Source organism: Sus scrofa, chromosome 14 (assembly GCF_000003025.6).
Source record: "Sus scrofa isolate TJ Tabasco breed Duroc chromosome 14, Sscrofa11.1, whole genome shotgun sequence".
NCBI lineage: Eukaryota > Metazoa > Chordata > Mammalia > Artiodactyla > Suidae > Sus > Sus scrofa.
This window is the reverse complement of record NC_010456.5, coordinates 68,388,554-68,414,354: the sequence shown is the minus strand read 5'-3', so window position 1 is coordinate 68,414,354 and position 25,801 is coordinate 68,388,554.

The window sequence follows — 25,801 nt, the reverse complement described above, 5'->3', positions numbered from 1 at the left end:
CAGTAATGCATCTGGAAAACTTTGAAATTAAGAGTTAAACATCTAAAATAATATACAATGCTCAAGAGTTTTTTTGCTTTCTGTGTCATATGTATAGCTTGTATTTTTCTAGAAAATCATCTAAAATCTAAATTTTCTAAATTTATTGCAGTGGTTTTATAATTTTATTTTGCGGTTTTTTGTTATATCTGCAGAATCTATTGTAATGACCTATTTATTCTTGACATTGATATTCATCATTTGGGACTTTTCTCACTTTTAATTCACCAATCTCACTAGAAACATCAATTTGATTAAATTTTTCAAAAATAATTTGTCTTTTTTATTCTTTGTTACATGCTTCTATGTTATTAATATCTGATTGACAGCATTTCATTCTTTGAATTTTCTTTGGAGTTTATTTGCTCTTCTTTTTCTAATCTCTAATATGGATGTTAACTCTTTAATGCACATAGTATTTTCTTATCTATGAATTTTAGCTATATTACTTTCTCTGCTAGTGCTTTGGCTGCTTCTCACACTTTTTTAAAAGTTTTAAAAAATGATATTAAGAAAAGTTTCAAATATATATTAAATTGGGAAAATAATAAAACTACACCTTCCCCCGATGTACCCAAAACACAGCATAAATCACTGTCATTGATTGGTAGTGCTCAACTTGCTTTATGTCGCTCCTCTTCCCTTTGGAGAGATTTAATTTTATATCGTATAATTTCATCCATAAACATTATGGTATTTATCACTGAAAGATAGGACACTTTTCAAACACTGTCTATAAATCTCAGCCCTATTTTTTAATTGTCATAGGTTGCAGATCTGTGCCCCCCTCCAAATGTAAATGTTGAAGCCCCGAGCCCCAATGTGATAGTTTTTACAGGTGCAACCTTGGGGAGGTAATTATATTTAGATGAGGTATGAGGGTAAAGCTTCTATGATGAAATGAATGTTCTTATAGGAAGAGAAAGAGATACCCAAGCTTATTCTCTCCATCATGTGAGGGCATAGCAAGAAGATAGCCATCTGCAAACTGGAAACACGGCTCTCATCAGAACCCAGATTTGCTGGTGCCCTGATCTTAGACCTAGCCTCCAAAACTGTCTGAAATGGATTTCTGTGGTTTAAGGTCCCCAGTCTATGGTAACAATAAAATAAAATTGGTTACACATTACAAGTCTGTATCAAACTCGCTCCTCCTGTTCTTCCAGAGTCAACTATATCCATCTTTGTCATGTAAGACCTATGCCAGCTTTGAAAAGTTACTTTCCAGGTGTTATTTTTCCTTATTTCTACACTAAAGATGAGAACAGTATCTATTTTATATGCAGTTGTGTGAATAAAAGGAGGTAATGTATTTAAATTGTTAAATGAGACAATTCATTGAAAAAAACTAGTATAGAGTTTGATACAAAGAAGAACTCACTAAACAATATTTCTGAGCTTTTAAGGTTATTACTCCTTTTGTTAAAATTTTTCTATATAGAGGAGGAGTTCAAAAGAACATTTAAAATTTTCCTCTGTAATTAAAAAATGTCAGATAAATCCTACCTACAGCAACATAAAATCATATTCTGTGTTATTAAGCCAACATTATCATTCCTGACATGTATACAGAATGGAAATTACTGAAGATACATTTTTTTAATGCTTACTATAAGCTTTGTTCTTCCTTGCAAATATTGGCTAATGTTTTTACTCACCAAATAAATATAAACAAACAGGACTCAAAATAATTCATTTTCACAAGAGTTATAAAGGCTATTGAATAATTCAATTTGTCTTTCTAAGGAAACTTGGTCTATAAAATGTACACAGTATTTTTTTTCCACTGGTTATTTATTTATTTGTATGTTTTAATTATGAGCAATATTTGTGTTTTGAGTAAGGCTATTTTGAAGTGAATAGCATATTATGTAAAGGGAAACAAGAAAAAAGGTAAATGAAATAAATAGCAAAACTTTGAGAATATAAAAATCTGTAGAAGAAAAGAAGTATTTCAGATGAAATTGTTTATTTTTGAGTGACTCAAAACATATCCAGTTGAAATTTGTGAATTTGAAAATTTTCTGACTTCGTCAGAGTTTATTACTGAGGTATCCTATGATGGCATTGTATTTCATTGTCTTTTGCTCTCTTATCAAAAAATTTGATTATGATTTTTTAAACAAACGCTTGTGTAGTTAAAGCTCCCTGCCTTATTTTCACACCAAAGTAGCTCAGAGGCAATGTGCAAAATAGAGAAAATGCTAAATAATTTCCTTTTGCTGCTTCTTTAACAATATATCTTTTCAATATATTTTATCACCCTCTACAACTGATCATGAGTCAACCAATTTTTTCCACTCTGTTTCATTGCTCTTTTAGTATGATATCCTCTTTCTGTGACCAAACATTAATTAGAGACAAATGTATATTAGGGGGAAAATCACTTGAATTGGGGGGGATTTCCAGTAATCTTAGTTTTAAAATGTTAACAAATAACTGCCTCTCTTTTTATGAACCAGTGAATAAAAAGACCTCTGAGACACTGCATTCATACCAACCTAGGGGGGCAATCAACAATTTAGCTAATTCAATCCTGACACTATTCACATCAGATTGCACAGGTTAAGGGCTCAGTCCTACAAAACTGTCCCTCATCCCCCCGCCCATTCAGAGGCCAGTGGCAGGTCAAGCTTGTCTTTTGTGTTTCTGACTGACTGGATATATATTGAAGATTCCAAGGACCTTCTCCTTTTTGGATTCAATCAATTTGCTGTAATGGCTCCCAGAACTCAAACACTTTACTTACTAGATTACTGGCTTATTATGAAAAGATATATCAGAAACAGCCATATGGAAGAGATGCATAGGGCAAGTTATAGGGAAAGGATGTGGTGCTTTCATACTGTCTCCAGCCATGCCCTCTCTTAGTACCTCCCTGGGAGCTCTCCTAACTTGTAATGAGTTTTTGTAAAAGATTTACTACATAGGTATGATTGATTAAATCATTGGCCGTTGGTGATCAAACTCAATCTCCAGCCTCTCTTCCCTCCACAGAGGTTGAGGGGTAGGACTGAAAGTTCCAACCTTCTAATCTCAAATTGATTCCATCTTCCATAATTTCTAGGAAATTTCCCTAAATTGCATCATTAACATAACAAAAGACACGAGCATCATTAGCTCTCTTAGGAATTTCCAAGAGTTTTAGGAGCTGTGTGCCAGGAAAGGTGTTGAAAACCACATATTTATCTATTATAAATCACAGTATTAGAAGTTCTCTATTTGTATCTCTACTCTCAGTCACATCTAGTTCAAAACAATGACTTAATATATTCATCATTCATTTTTTGCTTAATCATAGAAATTGGTAGAGAATTATATAAATTTTGTTTTACTGCTATATCACAATGGCTTGTCATAGTACTTATTATTTATGAATGAAAACAGGGCTTAATAAGTGAAGATGGACAAATTAGAAAATGTGCTCATCAGATATTATAAAACGAATATTCTACTCAGCTGGGATTGCTGAGTAAAGTTTCAGTTTCACTTATCACACTATAATGGAACTTCTTAATTTTGGCATGACAACTTGAGCCGGATGATCCTTTTCTTTTCTTTTCATTTCATTTCTTTCTCTCTTTCTTTCTTTCTTTTTTTTTTTTTTTTTTTTTTTTTTTTTTTTGGCTTTTTAGGGCCTCACCCACAGCATATGGAAGTTCCCAAGCAAGGGGTCGAATTGGAGCTGTAGCCACTTGCCTATACCACAGTCACAGCAATGCCAGATCCAAGACATGTCTGCAACCTATACCACAGCTCTCAACAATGACAGATCCTTAACCCACTGAACAAGACCAGGGTTCGAACCTGCATCCTCATGAATACTAATTGGGTTCATTACCACTGAGCCACATTGGGAACTCCCTGAATTGGATGATTCTTTGTTAGCGGAGTGGGGAGGAGCTTTCTCGTATGCTGTAGAATGCTGAGAATCATCCTTGGCCTTTACCCACAAGATGCCAGTAGGACTCCTCCAGTTGTGGCAATGAAAAATATTTCCAAATATTGCCAAAGGTCCCCTGGGGTACAAATCACCCTGGTTCAGAACCATGCATTTTCTCTAAAAGCAAGACACAAATGATCCAATTAGGGCTTGAGCTTCTGCACTTTACCAGTAACACCTAGAAACCTGGTTCATACTAAATTTCATCATTGCATGTCTGAGGGACCGTCAATTAGCATTCTTTCATCATGTTCTCAGTCATCTGGTGCTCTTAATGGGTTTGTTTCCAGGAAGGTGAACAAGTACACTGAAAGAAAAGATGTGAAAATATCAAATGATCGCTTTGAGAACTGTGGACTGACACTTTATCTCAATGCTTCTCAAATTCTCCTGGTGAAGGACTTTTTCTTTAATCTATAGTGAATTGACACTAATAAAAGCATACTAAATATGAATTACTGGATTTAAAAAAGAGCATATGGTAGATGTGCTTGCTTGTTGCAAGAAAGTCAGACTCCTGTTTAATTCCTATGTATAATCTTAAGAATTTTCCCTCAGGAGGAAACAAGAAGTATGGAATGAGTAAATCCATAGAAAACATCTGAGAAGTCTTCAGAATCCCTAGACTGACTAACAGGTAAAGGTAAATCTGAAAGCAAGCCAGTAAATAGTGGACAAGATGTCTTCTCCTTCAAATGCAAAGACAACAGTGCAAGAGTCAAGGAACTTGAAAAATCGCGAAACACAACAGTTTTCCAGTAGGTGAAACGGAGATTTATGACTACTTGACAAAAAATTAAAAATAATTGTTTTAAGGAAGCCCAAAGAGCTACAAGAGAACATACACAAACACCTAAACGAAATCAGGAAATCAATACATGAACAAAATAAAAGGTTCAGTAGAGATGTTCAATCCAGAGAAGACTTGATTGAGATACAGTATCACAAAACTGTCAGAAATCAAAGACAGATAATTTTGAAAGAAGAGAAAAGAAACCCATTTAAGACACAGAAAAGCCCACAAGGCTTATACCAGATTTCTTGATGGAAACTTTGCAGGCCAGGAGAGAGTGAGATGACTTATTCAAAATGCTGAAAGGAAAAAAAAGATACTGTCACCAAGAATGCCTTACTCAGCAAAGTTATCCTTAAGAAATGAAAGAGAGAAATATTTTCTGAAACTAAAGTTAAGGAAGTTCATTATCACTAGACACTTCTTATAAGAAATGCTTAAAAGAAATCCTGAAGTTGAAACAAAAGGATACTACTAAGTGACAGGTAAAGCATATGAAAGGATGAAGCACATTGTTAAAGCTAAAAGTCCAATTTAAAATATTCTAATGTAATATATTACCACTACGAAGTGCTATCATTTTTATGTACATTTTATAGATGAATAAATTAAGGTTCAGGAAACTTAAGAAACTTTGCCCAAATCATAAAAAATTTTTATTTATTTTTAAATATATGTAAAGTTATTTTTTTTTTTTTTGTCTTTTTGCCATTTTCTTGGGTGGCTTTCACAGCATATGGAGGTTCCCAGGCTAGGGGTCTCATTGGAGCTGTAACCACCAGCCTACGCCAGAGCCACAGCAACACGGGATCCAAGCTGTGTCTGCAACCTACACCACAGTTCACGGCAACGCTGGATCCTTAACCCACTGAGCAAGGCCAGGGACCGAACCCGCAACCTCATGGTTCCTAGTTGGATTCGTTAACCACTGCGCCACGGCGGGAACTCCCAAATTCTTTATTTTTTTTCCTTTTTGGCCATGGCCATGGCATGCAGCAGTTCCTGGGCCAGGGAATGAACCCACACCACAGCAGTGACCTGAGCTGCAGCAGTGACAACGCTGGATCCTTAACCCACTGAGCCACATAGGAACTCCCCAAATCATAAAACCATTTATTCATAAAGTCAAGGTGCTGAATCAGTGAGGTATGACACCAAATTTTTAATAATATGTATACAACCTTCATAAGGACAGATTATTTTGTGTGTTTTGCAACCAAGTTTTTCTCAAGTGCCTAAAACCAAACTTAATACCTAAAAGGTAAGGAAAGAAAGAAAGGAACAAGTAGAGAAGAAGGGAAGGAAAACTATACCACATCATCTTAGTGGCATTTTTACGTCATTCCCAGTGTTATGTAGTGAAGGTATTCTTTCACACAACTTTATATCCTAAGTGTTGAAGTCCTTGAATAATCATTTCATACCCTGGATCTCTAATATATATCATTCCTCCTATTTTCCCCTCAACTACATCCCACAGAGTGGTAACATTGAAGTAATCCCATAAAAAAAGTCTTTGGGGTAATTGTGATATTATTTTGATGCTCCTACAGTCAAAAGAGGGATAGTTTTCATGGGCACTTTCCAATTCTGTTCTTTGTGCAAACAAATCATTTTTAGATGCTTAAAAGAGCTTGCTTTTATTTGCTATTGCCAGATGTTTTCTATTTTGGTGACAAGAGCTTTTTCCATTTCCATATTACAAATCACATTGATTTTGAGCCACAATAGAGATGAAAATGAATATGTAAAACAAATAAAATATAGTTCATTTCTATATCACAGATCTTTTTTATTCCGACTATACATTTAGCATACATCCACTGTGAAAAATTTAGAGAATAAGGACAATAAAAATAACTGTTATTATTATCCCAAAATATTTTATTTTGGCATTTCTTGCTAAGTGCCAAGAGTAAATCACATAAACATAAGGAGTAGCTTCTTATCCTTCCAAGAAATATTAATCCTTGCGCACTTAGATCACCAGAGTCACGATTATTCTGAATCTTCTTGGGCTACCACAGACTTTGCCCATTGCTGCCCATAAATAAAATTGTTGACACTTTATGTCAACCTAACCTTAAATAATGAAAGAATATTTTGGAGAGGAAATAAACATTCAAACAGTGGCTTTACAAGTCTTGGGAAAAGAAGTTAATAGGAATTAGTGTCAAATCCCACTCTGTTGATTCCCCAGATGGCCCTGCCATGGCTCCCACTATGTTGTAATCATAACTGTAAAATTAGTGTGATAGTACACCATAGCATGTTTTTGAGAATTAAAAGTGATTTCCACATAAAGTGCCAAGGAAAATATGTTGCATTTTTAGAATGAAAACAAAGAACTTAAACATGATTCATTATAAGTTCCCTCCAAAGAAATTTTATTGCAATTGCTATAAGTGCTCTATGATTCGGTAAATGTTGAGTGATTGAATATGCAAATAAACAATAATAAGACCCTATAAAACAATAGAGCTCGGACTTACATCTCTGCAGCAACTAGTTGGGAAGCCAAGCAAGAACTACTGAAAAAGTCTAGTAAACCAAACCACAACTTCTGTAGCTACTGACCTAGAACGTCAGGAGTTGATCAGTGACTGCCAGCTTTCTTACTTCCAAATTGGAACTCGCCTGAGAAGATCAAATATGTTCTCCAAATCAGCCAACAAAAAGGCTCCACTTCCAGCCTCCTCCTGCCAACAAACTTCGATCAGAGCACACTTAAAAACTTTCCTTTTTCTTTACTAAAAAACTTTGCCATTATCCTGCACACCTTTGAGTTTCAGCAAAATGCAAATGATGATAGTTTATTTTCACATTTTAGTACTTTTTACTTTGAGAATGTTAAAAAAATTGACACAAAAATAGCAAAATTCCATCAGTTACTTTTGTTGTAGTTGTAGTATCAATTGCTAGTGAATCATATATCCTTTAAAAATGAACAGCAAATCAGGAGAAGAAGAGTCTCATATCTCAGAAAGAAAATCAGTGGCTATTTGTGATATGGAGTTGAACTGATACAATGTTTAACCTATAACACTTGAACATCATTACTACATTTCAGATTTAGTTGGCAAGCCAGTAATTCCTATATCAAAATTGTCTCATTGTTAAGAAAATCTCCAAGAGAAGGGCCTTCAATGCTAGGAATATGAATTAGAAGAAAAAAAAATGTCATCTATGGTATAATATTAATTGTTTCTTCTAAAAAGAAGCATAACTTGAATAGTGGTTATATGAGTGTTCAATAATTGAGGTAAATATATTTTTATAAAGGAAAAAATTAATTGCATATATCTTCCTGTAGAAGCCTATTTAAATCGTATTTTTTCATGATTAGGAAATTAAGTATAATATTATGCAAAAAGAGGCACTTATTTGATTCTTAAGCAGTGTTCGATAAAACTCATATCAATTTGAGGTCACACCATTATAAGGTTTTTAACATCTATTTAAATATAATGTGTCTTAGTGTGTATTCCTCCTTGGGTTCATTCTATATGAGAGTGTCTGTACTACCTGGCCTTGGGTGACCATTTCCTCTCCCAGGTTGGAGAACGTTTTAGCTATTATGTCTTCAAATATATTCTCTCTCCCTTCTCTCCCCTTTCTCTCTCACTTCTCCTTCTGGAACCCCTATGATTAAAATATTAGTGTGCTCCATGTCTTCCTAAAGGTCTCTCTCTTCTTTTTTTTTAAATTAAAACATAGTCGTTTTACAATGTTGTGCCAATTTCTGCTATAGAGAAAAGTGACCCAGTCATACATACATATGCATTCTTTTTCTCATTTCATCCCCAATCATGTTCTATCCCAAGAAATTGGACACAGTTCTCTGTGCTATGCTGTAGGACCCCTAAACCATCCTCATTTATTTTCCTTCTTTTTTCTTTTTGTTGTTATCTGCCACTACTCTCTCTTCCAGTGCACAGATCTGTTCTGGATCATTTAGGCTATTGATTCCTTCTAGTGTATTTTTCATTTCAGTTATTGTAATCCTCATTTTTATTGGGTTGTTCTGTATATTTCCAACTCTTTTTCAAAAACTTCTAACTTCTTGTTCTGTGCATCCAGTCTTCTTCCAAGTTCTATCATCATCTTTGTGATCATTACTGCGAACTCTTTCTCAGGGAGGTTCCCTATCTCCACTTTACTTAGTTCTTCTGGGGTTTTATGTTTTTCCTTCTGCTGCCACCTCATTTTGTCTAAGTTGCTCTTTGTCTTTTTACATATATATATATGTATATATATATATATACATATGTATATATATATATATATATATATATATGGTAGGTTAATTATGTTTCTCAGCCTGCAGAAATGGCACTCTGTAGGAGGCATCCCATCCCCCTAAGAGGTCCTTCTGTGTTGGGGGCTGACTATTTGGGTGGTCGACTAGGCTTGGTTGGCCCCTAGTCTAGTTGGTTGCCAGACCCTACCTTGTGTGGATGCTGGTTAACAAGGCCTGGTCATGAGGCAGCTGACTTCTGGCCCCAGGGCTAATGCTGGATCACTGGTGGGCAGAGTCAGGGTCCAGAAAACTCCTGGGCCCTGGCCCCTTCACTGGTAGAGGAAGCCAGGTCCTGGGGTTAGCGCCAGACTACTGACAGACAGAGCAGGGTCCTGGAATCTGGTTGCAGGACTTAGGGATCCCAGAGCTGATGTTGAGTTGCCCAGAGGAGGGGGAGTCCTGACACAGTTGGGAATGGGGTCCACAGTGTCCTGAAGCTTGTGTTGTCCTGCTCCTGGGCAAGGTTGTTGCTCAGCTAGTGTCAGGGAAGGGCCTGGCCTGCTGTGGGATTGTGGTTTTTTCTTTCTTTTTTTTTTTTTTTTTTTTTTTTGTCTTTTTAGGGCAGCACCCATGGCATATGGGAAGTTCCCAAGCTAGGGGTCAATTTGGAGCTATATCTGCCGGCCTAAGCCACAGCTACAGCAATGCAGGATCTAAGGCTCATCTGTGACCTACATCACAGTTCACAGCAATGCTGGATCCTTAACCCACTGAGCAAGTCTAGGGATTGAACCTGCAACCTCATGAATACTAGTTGGGTTTGTTACCATTGAGCCACAATGGGAACTCCAAGTGTTGTGGTTTTCTTGAGTCTCATGTCTCTCCTGGTGGGTCAGGCTGGTCTAGAGGGTAGTGCAGGCTTCCTGGCAGGAGTTGCTGGTTCCTGCCCACTGATGAACAGAGTGGGCCCTGGCCCTCTGGTGGTCAGGGCTGTGTGGAAAGGTGGCTGTGGGCTCAGGAAGCCTTTAGGCCGCCTGTATGCTGACAGGTGGGGATGTGTCCTCATTAGCTGGTAGTTTGGCCTGAGGCTTTCCTGCACTAGCATCCACAGCTGTTGGCTGGAGCCAGGCCTTGGCGTTAATGAGAGAGAGGGAGGATCCCACGGGAATCTCGTTCATGCACAGGCTCCTACGGCAAAACAAGCTCTTGAACATGGCTGCCGCCAGGGCCAGCACCCCATGCAGCAACTACCCACCTCTCCTCTCCAGAGACTCTACCAGACCAGCAGGTAGGTCTGGCCCAGGCTCCTAAAAATGACTGCTTTTGCCCCCAGTCCTGGTACATGTGAGAGTTTGTGTGTGCCTTTTAAGAGTGAAGTCTATTTCCTTCAGTCCTGTGGGGCTCTCAGAATTAAGCCCCACTGGCCTTCAAAGCCAAATGCTCTGGGGGCTCATCTTCCTGGTGCAGGAACCCCACTGGACCTGATGTGAGGCTCATCCTGTGATGAACCTCTACACTATAATTATTCTCAGGTCTGTGAGTAGCCCACCTGGGAATACGTGACTACTGATACTGTGTTGTGGTTCCTTCTGCCTTCAGTTGGAGGAGGTCTTTTCGGGTAGGTTTTGGTCTTTTTCGTGGATGGTTCTTCTGCAGATATTTGGATTTTGGTATGCTTTAAAGTTGTTGAGTTTTCACTGTGGAAGGCAAGTATCAATTTGAAGTGGCCTTATCTGTAAGAGGGAATATAAGGTTCTAGAACTAGAATAATTTCAGTGACAAAGCTCAAATGATCAGCTATTGAAGGCACTGTCTTTGGCATGAGGAACAAAAGGTGTTTCTAAGGTAAGAAGACTACTGTATTTATTACATTAAGAAAATTCTCATCACTTTATTGCTTTCATGTTCAATACCCATAGGATGTGCTTAGCAAAATTGTTTATAAGTTTTTCACAAGCTAAAACCATTTTGTTTATTATATTGTCCACCATAAGATCTTAGATTAACACTAATAATTTCCATTTTTGATCTAAATTCTCATTAAGACTTTCTCAGTTTGCTTGAGTAGATACTTTGAAACTTTAATTTCACAAACTTTTTTTTTCTTATGCTTGTGGTAAAAATTCATAGAGTATTTCCATAAGAAAGAAATATACATGCCTACATAGGATATGTATCTTTATTTGTCCACTTGTTCTTGATGTTGAAATACACACACACACACACACACACACACATACATGTCAACCTCTGGTATCTGCAGGAGACTGATTCCAGGACCCTCCATGGATATCAAAAATCCGTGGAAACTCAAGTCCCATAATCAGCCCTCCATATCAGTGGTACTACATCCACAAATTGAGCCAACCTCAGATTGTGTAGTACAGCAGTATTCATTAAGAATCATCTGCAACTTCTGTATACCCAATGGAATACTACTCACTCCTAAAAGAACAAAATAGTGCCATTTGCAGCAACATGGATGGAACTAGAGGCTTTCATACTAAGTGAAGTAAGTCAGAAAGAAAAAGACAAATACCATATGATTATCACTTATATCTGGAATCTAATATAGGGCACGAATGAACCTTTCCACTGAAAAGAAAATCCTGGACGTGGAGAACAGACTTGTAGTTGCCAAGAGGGAGGGGGAGGGAGAGGGAGGGACTGGGAATTTGGGGTTAATAGATGCAAACAATTGACTTTGGAATGGATAAGCAATGAGATCCTGCTGTGTAGCACTGGTAACTATGTCTGGTCACTTGTGATGGAGCATGATAATGTGAGAAAAAAGAATGTATACGTGTATGTGTGACTGGGTCACCTTGCTGTGCAGTAGAAAATTGACAGAGCACTGTAAATCATCTGGGGTCACTGTAAATCAAGGGTCAAATTTATATGTATATACATAGCTATAGACTGAATATTTGTATCCTCTCCAAAATTCATGTCGAAAAATAACGTTTTTGATTGTATTATGAAATTTGATTGTATTATGAAATTAGGACATGGGCCGTTTTTGAGGTGGTTAGCTCATGATGGTGCAGCTCTCATGAGTGAGATTAGTGTCCTTATAAAAGAGACTGTGAATAATTCCCTTTCCCCTTTCACCATGGGAGATTATAGTGAGAGAATGGCTGTCTGTGAATCCAGTAGTAGGGTCTCATGAGATATCAAATCTTGGACTTCCCAGCTTCTAGAACTGTGAGAAATAAATGTTTGTTTTTTGAGCCACCAAGTCTATACCCAGCATTTTGTTATAACAAGTCCAGACAATCTAAGATTTATGCGTATGTATATATATTTGGATATCCTGGTAATTGGATAAATCAGAAATCTGTAGTATTTTTCATCACAATAGATATTATAGCGAAGAACACATTTATAGCACTGTAATGGCATTTTCATGAAAAGCTAACACAGCATTTGATTTTTTTCACCTGTCAAAAATAGAAACTGTTGTACTGGAAAAGTGATTGATACAACTAGATTTAATAATCAGAGTTCATTCCATTATCATATAAGAGAAGTTCGACTCAAACTGATTTCCACAAGTAAGGAAATATATTGGTTCATATAAATGAAAAACTCAGAGGTATGTTTGGTTCCAGCCATAGTGAGCTCAACATGGTCAAACAATTTTGTAAAGAGTCCATTTTCTCCCCATCTCCTGTTGGTACTCGGTACTTTCATTTAGATTGGCTTCACCATCAAGCACCAGTCTCCCAAACGTGGTAGCCCCTGATGGGTCCTTACAGGCTTTATAGGTAGTGATTGTAATAGAGAGATTTCAGTCTCAGAGCTTCCAATAGATACTGGGATTGAGTTGAAATCATTTTCTGGAGTCATTTTTGGATTCCTGGAAACAGGCAAGTGGAATGTACTCATTGGCTAGGCCCAAGTCATGTGCGTCACTAGAGCTGAGATGGAGTCACCCCAACATATATAGGTATATATAGCAGAACGAAAGCCTTGCAGGCAAAATTAGATATACTTGCATAAAATATAAAAGGGAAAATAGGAGTTCCCGTCGTGGCGCAGTGGTTAACGAATCCGACTAGGAACCATGAGGTTGCGGGTTCGGTCCCTGCCCTTGCTCAGTGGGTTAACGATCTGGCGTTGCCGTGAGCTGTGGTGTAGGTTGCAGACGCGTCTCGGATCCCACGTTGCTGTGGCTCTGGCGTAGGCCGGTGGCTACAGCTCCGATTCAACCCCTAGCCTGGGAACCTCCATATGCTGCGGGAGCGGCCCAAGAAATAGCAACAACAACAACAAAAATAAATAAATAAATAAATAAATAAAATAAAAGGGAAAATAGTTTTATGCTATAAAAATAATATCTCAAGCATGAGTTTTGACTGAACTTTAGAGCCAATGTATGGTTGAAATGGTAGAATTTGTAAAACTATCATTTTGAAATAGCAAGCAGATTAATATCTACCAATACATTCTACAGCTTAAGGAAAATAACTAAATGGATCATTTAGTGGGATCATGATTAGGAACACAAAACTTTGAAGACATTGATAGACTTCAGGGGAATAATGCTCAGGTTGATAAGGTAACTGATTTTCTCTGTTAAAGGACTCTCTACAAAAGATATTTTTAGAGTGTTTTATTTTGTTTTTATCTCAAAAAAATTGTTTAATTAGGCCCCATTGGTTTATTTTTGCTTTTATTTCTGTTTCCTTGGAAGACTGACCTAAGAAAACATTTGTATGGTTGATGTCGGAGAATGTTTTGCCTATGTTCTCTTCTAAGATTTTGATGGTGTTTTGTCTTATGTTGAAGTCTTTAAGCCATTTTGAGTTTATTTTTGTGCGTGGTGTAAGGGTGTTTTCCAGTTTCTTTGATTTATCTGCCGCTGTCCAGTTTTATCAACACCATTTGCTGAAAAGACTGTCTTCTCTCCATTTTATATTCTTGCCTCCTTTGTCAAAGATTAATTGACCATAGGTGTCTGGGTTCTCTATTCTGGTCCATTGATCTGTATGTCTGTTTTGGTACCAGTACCACACTGTCTTGATGACTGTGGCTTTGTAATATTGCCTGAAGTCTGGGAGAGTTATGCCTCCTGCTTGGTTTCTGTTCCTTGGGATTGCTTTGCAATTCTGGGTCTTTCATGATTCCACATAAATTTTTGAATTGCTTGTTGTAGTTCTGTGAAAAATGCCTGGGTAATTTGATAGGAATTGCATTGAATATGTAGATTGCTTTGGGTACTATGGCCATTTTTACAGTGTTAATTATTCCAATCAAGGAGTATCAAATATCTTTCCATTTCTTTGAATCCTCTTTAATTTCCTTGATTAATGTTTTATAGTTCTCAGCATATAATAAATCTTTTACCTCCTTGGTCAGGTTTATCCTAGGTATTTAATTTTTGGGGGTGCAATTTTAAAAGGTATTGTATTTTTATATTCCCTTTCTAATACTTCATTGTTACTATACAGAAATGCAACCAATTTCTGAATGTTAATCTTGTATCCTGCTATTTTGCTGAATTTGTTGATCAGTTCAAGTTGTTTTTATGTGGAGTCTTTAGGGTTTGCTATGTATAGTATCATGCTATCTGCATAGACTGACAATTTTATCTCTTCTCTTCCAATTTGGATACCTTTTATTTGTTTTATTTGTCTGATTGCTGTGGCTAGGACTTCCAGTACTATGTCGAATAAAGGTAGTGAGAGTGGGCATCCTTGTATTGTTCCAGACTTTAGTGGGATGCATTTTTGCTTTTCTTCATTGAGTATTATATTTGCTGTAGGTTCATCATAAATGGTTTTTATTATTTTGAGGTATGTTTTTTCTATACCCACTTGGGTAAGAGTTTTTATCATGAATGGAAGTTGGACTTTGTCAGATGCTCTTTCTGGATCTGTTGAGATGACCTTTTGGTTTTTGACTTTTGTTAATTTGGTGTGTTATGTTGACTGGTAAGCTTTTGCACAGCAAAGGAAACCATAAAAAAAAAAGAGCCTACATAATGGGAGAAAATAGTTTCAAATGATTCAACTGACAAGGACTTAATCTCTAAAATATAGAAACAACTTGTACAACTCGACAGCAAAAAACTCAACAACCCAATTGAAAAATGGGCAAAAGACCTGAATAGACATTTCTCCAAAGAAGATAAACAGATGGCCAACAAGAACATGACAAAACGCTCAACATCACTAATTATTAGAGACATGCAACTCCAAAATTACTATGCGGTAACACCTCATGCCAGTTAGAATGGCCATCCTTAATAAGTGAGCAAATAAGTGCTGGAGAGGGTGTGGAGAAAATGATACTCTCCTACACTGCTGTTGGGAATATGGATTGATAAAACCATTCTGGAAAACAGTATGGAGGTTCCTCAGAAAACTAAATATAGAACTACCATATGATCCACCAGTCCCACTCTTGGGCATATATCTGGGCAAAACTTTCCTTAAAAAAGACACATGCACCCATATGTTCATTGCAATAGCCAAGACATGGAAACAATCTAAATGTCCATCAACAGGTGATTGGATTAGGAAGATGTGGTATATATAAACAATGGAATACTACCCATCCCTAAAAAAGAACAAAATAATGCCATTTGCAGCAACATGGATGATACTCTCATACTAAGTGAAGTAAGTCAGAATGAAAAAGGCAAATATCATATGATATCACTTATATCTGGAATCTAATAAATAGCACAAATGAACCTTTCCACAGAAAAGAAAATCATGGACATGGAGAATAGACTTGTGGTTGCCAAGGGGATAGGGAGGAAGTGGGATGGACTGGGAATTAGGGGTTAATAGATGCCAACTATTGCTTTTGGAGTGGGTAAGCAATGAGATCCTGCTATATGGCACAGGGAACTATATCTAATCCCTAGTGATGGAACATGGTGGAAGATAATGTGAGAAAAAGAATATATCTGTGTGTGTGCTTATGAGTGAGTCACTTTGCTATACAGTAGAAATCAGGAGAACTGTGTAAATCAACTCTAATGGAAAAGTAAAAATCTCATTAAAAATTGGTTTATTGTTCTCTGTCAAAATCTATACTTACTAACATATATGGCTAAGTGAAGTCTTTGCTAAATGCTTTTTGTATTAAGATGAAGGAGAGTTTTCGTGAAAGACTAGTGAAACTTTTGTGACAAATGGTGATTCTTTGGGATCTGTGTGACAAAGTGCAGCACAGGAGGGGAGAGGAATTCTGCAATTTGGATTGTAACTCAGCACTGTTAAAGAACCTCAATGCCTCACTGATCTTGGAGAGGCAATCTAGGGCACACCATTTGTAGACCATACTATGAGAACCACAAGGAAAATAGGAAAACTTAACTTGGCTCAGGTAAAAGCAGAATGTAGAAGAAGCTACTATGTGACTACACTGATAGTTAGGTTTATGAAAGGTCCCATGAAAAATTTGAGTGGATTACTTTTCAGTAAATGAAAGATAATATAGCCTAAGATGAAGTAAGAATAAGAACTTTGAAGAATCAACATTAATGTAACTACACTCATGAGAACTCATGGGGGTGTTCTGGTCAGATTTATATTAAAGTATAATGTAGATTTTAAAAGATAATCATTGGTGTCTTGACTATACATGATCGAGAGGTTTTTTTTTTTTGCAAATATAATTCTAAAAAAAGTTCACCTCTAAATTATAACTAAATTTACTTATATTAAGATGGTAACATTTAGAAGGAACTCTCGTTGTTTGATTTATTAAGTTCAGAGACAACGAAGTTTACATACATATGATATTTGTGTATATATATTCATATATTAAACATTAATAAAGGCATTTTTGTGTTTTTGCTATAAAATCATAAGAATTTTTCATCGGACATTGATTTGGTTGATTGCATGATTTTTCCTATTGTCTATACTCATTGCTTTTGAAAGGAAAGTTGTTTTAGATTAGTCAGAAGTATAGCTTTTTAATATTTGTACAATAAATGTTTATGTGAGTATAAAATATAAAAATTCTAAAATTAAGAAAATTTTGAAGTAACTGTTTAAATTATAGGATTTTCTGTTATAACAATTTAGAAAAATATTTAATTAATATCTAGTTTAAAATGTAATGTGTTTAGCTGACTAGTAATACCAAGTTTGGTGTTATAAAGTCACTCTCAAATAAATAATGAAAGTCTCTTTTAAAAATTACCTAGTTCACTTAATATTTAATACATGTTTTAACATCTTTGAAGTAGATGAATTTTTATGCCATTCACAAATATAAGGTTTGAGGTTTATAATTATTACTGAATTATAGAGTTGGTACTTTAGAGTTACATAAATTTTGGAATAACCAAATTTCAACAGTACTCCCCAGTGTTCATTAAACCACAATTTTTGCTGTTTGGTTATTGGGTCAGTCAAATGGACCATCTGTTTTGTCGACTACAAACTATATAATCTGCTTGAACCATCTTTTTCTTACACGTTTTCTTATACAGAAGTTTTTCTTACACGTAGTTGACCTCACTCAAAATGCTTCCAGATTTTGTGGTTTGCAATATGTTCAATGAAATTCAGTCCATATTGCATTTGTTATTCACTGAGTAGCAACTAATATTTCTTGTAGATTAATAGCCTGCTTCGCTTATCATCATTTGTAGAATGATAGCACTGATTTCCTTTTTTGCAAACTTTATTTTTAAAAATTTTTAATTATTGCAAATCTTCATTGTAAATAATAAATTATGTATTTTATTAAAATCATTCAATATATTCTTCCTTTGTTCAGAAAATTTGAACATCCTATGGATATTAGGATATCTGTCATTTCTTGTTAATTTTATGGAATTTTTTAAAAATTGAAAATGTTTGAGAATGTGGAATTTTCTCTTTCTCTCTCTCTCGCTCTCCCTCTGTCAGGAAAAGTTGTGTTTGTCCTAATATTCAATAATTATTACACATTATACCTGATCTTTCATCTTTCACCTGTTATAGATTATTTGCAAGTATATCATAGTCATCATCAGAGGGATCTTGCATATAATCTCTTGGATACATATTAATTCCTATTTTCTGCTTTTCCATGAATGGTTGAAATTATACCTGCTTGTTTTTCTCATTTGAATAGATTTATGTAATGTGGAAAATGAAACATTATAATTTCTGTTACATGGTATGAGAACATTATTTTCTGAAAGTCTTGTAAGTTATAAAGTATCTTGCATTCCATGCACTTAAATTGAATTTTAAAAATCAATTAAATTGTTTACTTGTTTGGTTGTCCCATTATGTATTGTACAATGAAGTGTTCTTGATTTCTTTTAATTTCTTCTGAAACCATTAAAATCTCTGTACTACTTTGCATGTACAGAAGCGCTTTTTAGTCATCATGGAAGTCCTCTAATTTACTTTATCAAATTGCTTAAATCTGAATATTCATTTAAACTATTTGGAACTGGACACTGAGCATTTAACCTTTGCTCCTATAGCAAACCAAAGTACTGATGATTTTCCATCATTTTTTAATATTTTATGTAAATAATGGACATAATTCTGCAAGGTCAGGAATTAATTTGATGTCATATTTTTATGACTGGTCACTTTGCTGTACAGCAGAAATTGGTACAACATTGTAAATCAACTATATTTTAATAAAAACATTTATTAAAAATTTGAATCACATTTACTTTCAGTTTTTAAACATCAACAAGCCAATTCTGTTGCAGAATACTTACACCAAGAACAACTATAAGACCTGGATGAAATAATAATTTAACAAAATAGCTAGTTTAAGGCATTGGGAACAGACCTCATTGACAGGAAAGACTTGAGCTTTTAAGATGGCAGAGTGAAAAGAAAGCACATCCACATTAGGGTGAGCCAGACATTTTCTGCTGCTTTTCCTGCTGAGGCATGTGCAAACTTCTAAGCCACTTGGCAAGAGTTATACATTTGTGACGTGTATGTTTTTTTCCCTCTATGTATGTTTTTCTTCATTTGGAAAAATAACATATTGATCACATTGCTCACTCATTTGAGTAGATTATGTGCTGAGACTAATCATATTTAATTTTATTGCCTTTCGGCCTTCATCTGAAACCCAATAGAATTTGTGCACGTTGTTTTAATTCATCTCACAAGAAAGGCTGAGTTTAGTAGAATTTAAAAATTTAACTTATGGTCTCTGGAGGAGACAGTTTGGGCGGTGGGGGGATGTGCTTGGGTCATGGGATGGAAATCCTGTGAAATTGGATTGTTATGATCATTATACAACTACAGATGTGATAAATTCATTTGAGTAATAAAAAAATAAAATAAAAAATAAAATATCTGCTTTTATATATCTTTGCATCATCTTTCATTAATTGACAAGCACAGTAAGCATCAAGTTCAAGAATGGAATTTAGAGTTAGAGAGACTGGAACTTAAGTTATAGCTGTTTATTTACTAGGTTTGGAAAATGGGCAGATTATTTGACTTAATCCTTTTTTGTTTGTTTTCTCATATGTCAATAGGAAAAGTATACATTTTACAGAGTTGATTGTTAATATGATAATGCATGGTAACCAAAGAATTTGTTCAAAAGTTTGGTTATTTTTACTATTAATACTTTTATTGGAAAGCTTCTTAAAGTAACAAGGTTCTCAGTTCTGACAAGAAATTATAAAATGTATCTTTTAATGTATGAAATATGTTTATTTACTAATTTTACCACAATTATAAGGAAAAATTATCAAATACATATTGGTCCTTAGCAGTAAGGAACAATCACAATGCTAATCCACATAGTTTTCAAAATTAATCGTAAGATACGAAAAGAGACATTTTTCAAAAATTACTTAACAGTTTTAAGAAATAATTGCTAATAAAATAAAGCCACTTCCATTATAAAAGGAATATTTTTTTTGGTCTGACAGTTAATAAATTAAAATAGAAAGTAGATATGATAGAACATAAATCCCACAAACTTGTACAGAAAAGATTTTACAATGTGTATATCTACCTGTGATGAGTAATTAGACTTGGTTTTTATTAGTCTTTTACAGGTTATGGAGACTTGGTCAAATTACCCAGCTTCCACCGTGATAGAATAAGGTTAACAATAACATAATATTAACACTCAATAACATTACAAATATTATTTTTTTCTTATTAATTTTTGGCACTATATTTAAAGTGTGGAAAAAGCAATAAAAAGGTGTAAATACTAGAGTCCTTGAAGGATAACCTGGATATTTCAGATAATCTTTCACTTGAGAAACATATATTTTAGATTGAGAAACAATTTCCACTTTGAAAGAAATTTAAAGACTTTCTAATAGAACTCTCTCATTTTACAGATAATATAACAGAGATGTATAGACATTGAATGTATTTTCCAGAATCACACAGACTATTCCTGACAAGCCTAAAATTAAATTTCACATTACCTAGTTTCTGTTCAGCATTTTGGCTTCATAGCTTACTGTCTCTTTTAATTTATTCTCACTTTTGTAAAAGGAATTGAGGTAGAGCTTTGTAATCAATAATGCCTTAATATTGACTCTAAGTACATTTCAGTTATGCTGTAATTCATTACCATCATTCCAGTTTTAATTTTTTTAATCTAATTTCTAGGTTTTTATTGATAATGTCCAGGATTTCTGTTTTGTTAATTTATGTTGTATCCATTTGGAATTTATTTAAACTGGAATGTAATTTTCTCAAATATTTTAATGCTTCTTCTTGCCAAGACAGTTAACATAGAGCCAAAGCGTTTTCAAATATAATAGAAATTTTACTTTCTGTAGGAGAATATCATGAAGGATCTCTGGCTTAAAATGACTAACCACAAGTCTATTCTCCAAGTTCAAGAATGTATACATGTATGTGTGACTGGTCACCATGCTGTACAGTAGGAAAAAAAAATTGTATTAGGGAAATAACGATAAAAATAAAATAAAAATAAAATGACTAATTGAAACATGCATGTTTTTATACTTCTTCCTAAAAAATGACCATAAAGAAATATATACATTAGTAAGGAACTGACACCAGATGAATGATAACTAAATTTGGGCATATGGAAGAAGAAAAAAAAATATATGAACGAGTAGAATGTACCAGTAGATGGAAAACTCAACAAGAAGTGAACTATTTTCAGTCCATAATACTCTTCAGTTAAGTAGTATCAATGATATATAAAGACGGTAGTGAGGTGGAGTTGAAAGTAGAAGGATTAGTTGAAATTCTAAGGAACAGTTAGATTCCCCTGATCTCCTTTCCCAATTGTCATTTCGTATAGCCTAGTAAACACCCCTCACCCATCAGGAATCAAGAGGTTTACTCTCTGGGGGAAAAAAACACGCTAAAGACAAAGAGGCTTCATACTTGGACACTGGGACCAAAAAAGGGGAAAAGGAAGAAGGAATAAAGGAATTAAGGATAACTCAGCTTCCTAAGTGTTGTCTTTGAGATTCGAAGATTCTTCACAAGCTTCTCTTCTGTCCCTGGGTAACAAAATCTCACCTGAAAATCTCATTAGATTGGGCAGGCAGTTACACCTGGAAGGTGAAACATGGGCTGTAATAAGAATGATGCATTAGCATCTACATTATTTTGATGTAACTTAAGTGAGTGAGGAAACAAAGTGAAAACTCATGGAATTAGGCAATTTGATTAATAACCCTGTACGTGGTTTTCAGTGTTTTTCCATTTGGGAATTGAATTCAACTTCTGGTTTAATTTGGGTGTATTAGGATTCTGGTTTAGTGGCTATGATTTCTGATTGTATACATATTTTTAAAATTTTTCCACGTTGAGGTGTTCATAGATGAGCTCTGTAGAGACTGATATGCTGTTGCACATTTGCTATCATATCAAAACTCCCAATCATTGATCATTCATAAAAGGAACAGGGCAACCTCATGTTCTTAGAAGTTGAAGTGACCATCACTAGAAATTTAATATCTAAATAATCACTATTCCTCAATAAGTTGTTCTGATATAGATTAACATAATAATCCACAGATGATAATGTTTCTTTCTCCAACCCAGGATAAAAAATGTTCAGGTCTGAGAACCAAGGTCATCATTGTTCATATGCTTTTGGTCCAGGAAGTCCTTGCTCAGGAAGGCAAGAATAAGACTGCAAAACATCATTGTACTGCATTGCCTTGAGAATCTGTTAAAACTAGCTTATCTAACCAAATTGTTTGCTTATCCGGGCAATTACATATAAAGCAAACAATTTTCTTACCAAGAACTACTTCAAGACCTACGTCTTGCTGTGTCCAACAATTTTAAACTATTATATCACAAATTTAACCCAATTTCAATAAGTAGTCCCCTTAAAAGACAATGTGAGCTCAGACTCCAAAGCCATATAAACATTTAATTTTTAACTTTCTAATTTCCCTCTATAAGACTCTTTTAAAATAGAATTCTTCACTGTAGCATGTTTAATAAACTTTGCGTTGTCAACAGATGGGTGTACTGGTCTTTTAGGGGAGTTGGCTTTCAACAGGGGTTTCTTTCACCAACTCTCCAAGCCGGTTATAAAACAAAGTTAAACATATTTGAAATTCAAGCCAGAAGTTTTGTTTCTCCCAACAGTTTTTAATCCACTGAGAGCTATGGTACAGAGATGGTGCAAGTCATCTTTGATTTTAGGGAAAGTTTTATTTGATTTCTTTACATTGGGTCTCAGTTTCAGTTCCTTATCTTTAGTGTTTGTGAAGATTCTTCAAGAAAAAAATTGGTTGCAAATGCTCAGCCCTTGTCCAGTAATTCCCATGATCTCTTGGAAATGTTATGCCTTTACTCCTCTAGATTTGATATCAAGAAAAAAAAAACCTTTGTTTTATTCACATCTGTGGAAAACCTAACCCTCCTCAGTATGTTTCTACATTCCATAATGTTTATTGAATTAATGAAAATATTACATGATTAATTGCTTTTAGTGTTCCTTTTATTGCTGGTACCTTTGGATTTAATTCATTATCTTCCAGAGACAAACATCCTGTCAAAATAAACTACATTTTATGTATTACATTTTATCTACCATCTCTAGGTGTTTACAGTTGTAAGGGTTTCTGCTTTGATCTTATTGGTCTTCTCATTAAACACTAGCTCATTCAATGCAAACAGTCAAAATCTGGAAAAGAATCAGGTGAGAGGGGAGAACAGCCTGAAGGAATGATTTATACTTAAAAGAATGGCTGATATTATGAATGGTACTAAGTTTTAGTCTTGGTTTTGCTAAATTTAGATCTTATATTTGTTTCCAAACAGATAGAAGCTTAGGAAGATAAAAATCAGCTATTGAGAAATAAAGGAGTAACATTTCCTATACATAGCCTGGCTGTGTTATTAGTAAACGAGTGACTAGCCACTAAGGTCTTATAAAGTGACCTTTTCATATTCATTTTTGTGCATTGAGAATCTTGTTATCAGATAAATGCTAAGTATGCATTTTACATGTTCTGTGATGAGGGATTTTTTTTTTTTTGTCTTTAAGAACCAAAGTAACATTTATCAGTGAGTGTGGGGCATAAAGTAAAGTTGTTTTGTGTTCTACAGTCAGGACAGATTTCCTGTTTCTCTTACCCTCTTCTTTCTTTCTCCCTATTAGAGAATAGTTTTCTCCAATAAAAATGTATCAGTTTAATGCTAGAATAGAAGGAAAGTGTTGTTAGGAGAATGACTAATTCATGTTCCACTTTGAAAAATCTAAGAAATTAATTGTACTCACTTAGGAGGACCTTGCCCATAAGGATTCATTGCCTTGCCATTGATTAGCTCACCTTAGCCTTGATCACTGAATTTACAAGCAAGATGGATTTAGGACTTTAGAGTGGGGAAAGGCTAAGGGGAGGGATTTCATGAAGAACTGTTTATCAATGTACATCCAAGTTGACCTGAAAGATAAAAACTCTAAAATTTTCCTTTGGGCTTTGTATGCATTTTCAATTAATTATGCTTGATTCACTACACCTGCACATCCTTTAGGAGGGTTTGTATTTCAATTCGAAATTTGGAAACCTGCTGTATATTTAACATGACACTGATTTTTATTTCCATCTTCTTGGTTATACACATACTTTCCAAAAAATTAACTTCCTGATTTACTCATTATCTGAGTTCATTGGTGGAAGTTCTACTCTTGCCAGAATACATGTGTCAGATTATTTTACCTTGACCTCAAATGATAGTGTTATGGCAGGATTACTAGGGAACAATGAACGTATGGATGGGATAATGGAATGATTTATACAAATAATGAGAGGAAAGGGGAAAGAGGAAAATGAAGAAAGGGGACATGATTAAAAGCTAAGAACAAAGACCAAATCCATATACATTGTGTTGGGTTTGATGTGGAATAAGTTACAATTAGATAAAAATCTTATGCCTCAAACAAAATAAGTTATCATTTATTGTCTTTTTATTTCAGGAGTGCCTGGTATTATAAGAATTTTAGGAGTTCCCATTGTGGCCCAGTGGGTTAAGGATGTGACATCTCTGTGAGGATGTGGGTTTGATCCCTGGCCTCACTCAATGGGTTAAGGATCTGGCATTGCTATAAGCTGTAGTGTAGGTTGCAGATGTGTTTCGGATCCTACATAGGCCCCATCTACAGCTCCGACCCAATCCCTAGCCCAGGAATTTCCGTATTGCTACAGGTATGACCATTAAATAAATAAATAAATAAATGAAACTTGCAACTAGTGATTATCTTTTTAAAAATTAATACAACTAATTTCATTTATAGTCCAAATATGCCAATATCCTTACATGTTCTTATAACCTTAATAGAACATTTAAGTGCCTAGTTAGCAATATTGTATGGGCAGTTAAATCATTTGACAAATGTAACTGCTGATTTTTTGCAGTAAAATCAATGTATGATATATCCAATCAAGTTTATTTCATAGCACTAAATTATAAAAATGCTATTATTTATATAACACTCAAATTGAGAGCTAAAAAGAAGCTTGGTGGCTTCCTCTAATAATTTAAATTATCTATAGTACAGAGATAGGAATAAAAAGAAGAATTCTGAGGGCTATTATGACATACCACTATTTCTTTATAACAAGATGTTAAACAATTACAGCTTCAGATTATACTCTGGCTGAAAGAAGATGGAAACCAATCAATGCAAGTCACTTTTTGCTTTATGAGTTTAGCTTTGTAAAATTTCTTCAGCGTGCATTCAAATTACAAGAAGAAAAAAGTTTCATTTACTCACTATCTATCTATATCTATCAATATTCTTGACAAAGTAGCTAGACCAAGGTATGGTTTGAGGAACTGCACAGTCTCCTCATAATTTCCATAAACTAGCTATCTCAAAGTTTCTTGAGATGAATTAACTGTATAGACTTCACCTATGAACCTCCAAAAAAAAAAATTCTTGCCATACTATATCTCTTGAGAATTATTAGATATCTTCCACTAATTCTTATCCTAATTTCCAAAATTCTTTTGTATTTATTGAGTAAAATATGTATAAATTATTTCTTGCCTTTAATAATGTAAGACCAGAATATGCAGGGTCATATGTTTTTGGCAACACTAATATGTATATAATGTTCATTGGATTCCAGTCTTCATCTATATTATGACTTCCTTTATTCTTTTACGATGCCAAACACCTTGAGATTAAATATTTCCCATATCTATGGACACATTCCTCTAACAACATTGATGTTTTAAATTTTTAAAATTAGGAGTTCCCATCTTGGCATAGTGGAAACAAATCCAACTAGGAACCATGAGGTTGCAGGTTCGATCACTGGCCTCACTCAGTGGGTTAAGGATCCGGCATTGCCATGAACTGTGGTGTA